This window comes from Vombatus ursinus, unplaced genomic scaffold, assembly GCF_900497805.2.
Source record: "Vombatus ursinus unplaced genomic scaffold, bare-nosed wombat genome assembly UNPS02015406.1, whole genome shotgun sequence".
Lineage (NCBI taxonomy): Eukaryota > Metazoa > Chordata > Mammalia > Diprotodontia > Vombatidae > Vombatus > Vombatus ursinus.
The window spans coordinates 2,617,191-2,621,059 of record NW_020955184.1 but is presented as its reverse complement, the minus strand read 5'-3'; the positions used below and the strand labels follow the sequence as shown (position 1 = coordinate 2,621,059).

Here is a 3,869-nt window from a genome sequence, read left to right as displayed (position 1 = left end):
ATCTTAATTTCAAACCTGTGCTGATGTATAAAATTAGACATATGATATGAAAATGATTAATTTCTGCTAAAATGTGGAACAAATCCACCATTATGCCAATTTTTACATTTATTGCATACACTGACTAGTATTTTAATACCAGAGGTTAAATTTTCATCACAAGATGAAAACTATCACAAGAAATTTTCATCACAAGAAAACTATCCAGCATTCACTAAATGTAATGAGCTGTGAAATTAATTTTCCATTATTGCTCTGAAAATATACCCCTAGATTTAAGTGGAATCTCTTTCCTCTGCCAAAGTTAGGCATTCAGTGATAGTTCTTTCATCATCATCTACTGTTGGCTTGATTGTCACTCCTCTTCTTATCTGACCTTAGCCAATTAAATGCCAATGTTTCTCAACTCTTTGACTAAGGGCGATTTTTTTCTCCTATTTCTGTGCACACAGGATTAGTAAGAACAATATAGCCTAAATCAGCCTTTACTGCACTGACTCTTCCTCCATTAAACAAAGAGCCTTTATTCACCATAAGCACTTCATTCTTGGATAATTGTTGTACCTTTGCTGTTTTTTTGTCTCCTTCAGTATGCATACCTAAAAGTCATCTAAGCAGGAAAGAAGAAATTTCCAACTCTGTGAAGATTTCAGGCAGTGCTCCAACTACACCAAGAACCCGTCCCATCATTCTGTCAGCTTGGCACAAAGTTGGATCAATTTTTGTTCCAACACCAGTAGGGCCTCCAGGAGCAGCATACTTAAGATCATTGTGTTCTGCAAAAAGCAATATGATTTTGGAAAAGATTGGCTTACACATGAGTTTCCCTTCACTATCTTTAGAGACAATGCCAGGCCTGACCTTCAACTCCTTACCCACCTTTAACACTCTTTTGAGAATGCTATCACCAGCCATACCACCCTTAAGGTCATCAATTTCACAACCAGGCTTATTGATAAAAAAAAAAAAAACCCGAATAATGAAAAGTTTGGGTTCTGAAGTAAAGTCTTATGGAAGTACTGGAATTTTCTTTACTACATATTCACAAACAACTTCAATATTATACTTTAGCTGAGCAGAAATTGGAATAATAGGAGCTCCCTCTTCCACTGTGCCTTGTATAAATGCAAGGATCTGTTCATATTATTCCTTAGCCTGACTTTCACCAAGTCAATCTTATTCTATAGAATCAGAATGTGTTTCAATTTCATACTTTCTATGGCAGCTAGGTACTCAGAAGTCTGAGGCTGAGGACAAAATTCATTACCAGCGATTAACAGTAGGACTGCATTCATAACCACTGCACTGGTGAGCATGGTAGCCAACAAAATATCGTGGCCAGGACAATCCACAAAAGAGAAATGTCCGACTAATTTGAAGTTTCCTTTAGTTCCTGGAATGTCTGTAGGAAATTCATCAGGTGTGCTGCTTCCACGAGATCTGTAACATTCTTACTGAGAAGAACCTGCTCATCAAGTTTGTAAATCTTAGCATTAGCATAACCCAACTTAGTGGTAATATTTCTTTCCAGCTCATTTTTGAATCAGACAATGTGAACTCTAGAAATAGCTTTTACTACTGTTGACTTTCCACGTGCTACATGGCCAATTGTACCTATACTGATTATTGCCTGTCTGCTGATAACTTTGTGCGAAAGCTGAGTCAACTTGGTAGCATCCAAGGTGGTCAGATCCTGGAGAGACAGATGAGGCTACCCTAGAGTTATTCCCAGCTCCTCGCTTACCATCTTGCTCAAAAAGGAAATAGGTTGCCTCCAAAACAAAACTCTTGATGATATACTTAGAGAATCAACTAAAAAAAAAAAACAGTTGAAACAATTGAAAACTTTAACAAAGTTGCAGAATTCAAAATAAACTCATATGAATCATCAACATTTTTATATATTACCAAGAAAAACCAGTAGGAAGAGATAGAAAGAGAAATCCCACTTAAAATAACTGTATACAATATAAAATACTTGGGAGTCTACCTGCCAAGACATACCCAGGGACTATTTGAACACAGTTATAAAACATGTCACACAAATAAATACAGATCTAAACAATTGGAGAAATGCTAATTGTTTGTGAATTGACTGAGTCAACATACTAAATTATAATACTACCTAAATTAATTTGCTTATTCAGTGACATGCCAATCAAAACTACCAAAGAATTATTTTATAGAACTAGAAAAATAATAACAAAGTTCATCTGAGGAACCAAAGGTCAAGAATATCAAGGGAATCTATGGGGAAAAAAAAGGGAAGGAAGGTGATCTAGCAGTACCATATATCAAATTATACTACAAAGCAATAATGACCAAAACAGTCTTGTACTCAGCATCAGTTCATTTAAATCTTTCCAGGTTTTTCTGAAATCTGCCTGCTCATCATTTTTTATAGCACAATAGTATTCCATTACAATCATATACCACAACTTTTTCAGCCATTCTTCAATTGATAGGCATCCCCTCAATTTCCACTTCTTTGTTACCACCAAAAGAGCTGCTATAGAATCAGCAGCAGTAGCAGCGGCAGTGCTGCTCTTGGAGCTATTAGCCCACAAGACTGAATGTTTGAAAGTCACCTATTTAGACTTCTGGGAGCCAAGATAGCAGAGTAAGCAGTAAGTCACTCTCAGCCTCCCTTATTGACCTTGAAAAACCCAGAGAATAATGCCCCAGGAAAAATCCTGAAATAGTAGAGTTAGCAGAAAGACTAGATACAGCAGTCTTTTATCTCATGAGGCTAGAGGCATTAACAGGAAAGGTCCCTCTTACTGTGACTGAAGGGGACCAGTACAGGAAGGGAGATGTCCCGGCAAGCCAGTGGCAGGACCCACCTCAGGAAACCATTAACCAGGCCCCTATCCCCTAGCACCAGAAACTAGGGACAGCACCCCTGGTGCCCCAGAAGCAGAGATCAACTTTAAAAGCCAGAAAAAAAGGCAAACAACATGAGCAAGAAGCAACATAGAAAAACAATGACCACAGAAAAGTATCTTGGTGACATGGAAGAGCAAAACACAAATTCAGGAGAGGATAACATTGTCAATATACTCACATCTGAAACCTCAGAGGGGAATATAGACTGGTCTCAAGCCCAAAAAGCCTTCGTGGAAGAGCTCAAGAAAGATTTTAAAAATCAAATATGAGAGGTAGCAGAAAAATTGGGCAAAGAAATGAGAAGTATGCAAGAAAGAGTCAATAGCTTGGAAAAAGAAGGACAAAAATTGATTGTAGAAAACAAGTCCTTAATAGAAGGGGAAGGCGATAAGAGAAGGGGGGTGAGATTGAAGGGAGGGCAGATTAGGGGAAGGGGTATACAGAATGCATGCCATCTTGGGGTGGGGGGAAGGATGAGATGGGGAGAAAATTTGGAACTCAAAATCTTGTGGAAATGAATGTTGAAAACTAAAAATAAATAAAAAAAACTTTAAAAAACTTTAAAAAAATAAAATGTAGGCAAACTTTAAAAAAAAAAAGAAAACAAGTCCTTAAAAAATAGAATTGGCCAAATGGAAAAGGAGTACAAAGCTAACTGAAGAAAACAATTAAAAATTAGAATTGGGCAATTGGAAGCTAATGACTCTATGAGACATCAAGAATCAGTAAAACAAAATCAAAAGAATGAAAAAAAAATAGAAGAAAATGTAAAATTCCTCAGGGGAAAAACAACTGACCTGGAAAATAAATCCAGGAGAAATAACTTAAGAATTATGGGCCTACCTGAAACCCATGATGAAAAAAAGAGCCTGGACAGCATCTCTCAGGAGATCATCAAGGAAAACTGCCCTGAGGCCCTAGAACCAGGGGGTAAAATCATCATCAAAAGAATCCATTGATCACCTCCTGAAAATTTGATCCCA

General features: G+C 37.2%; 1 pseudogene; it reads right to left on the bottom strand.

The window, feature by feature from the left end:
• Window positions 1-275: 275 nt before the first annotated feature.
• Window positions 276-1,747, bottom strand: LOC114032198 (annotated as a pseudogene).
• Window positions 1,748-3,869: the final 2,122 nt, after the last annotated feature.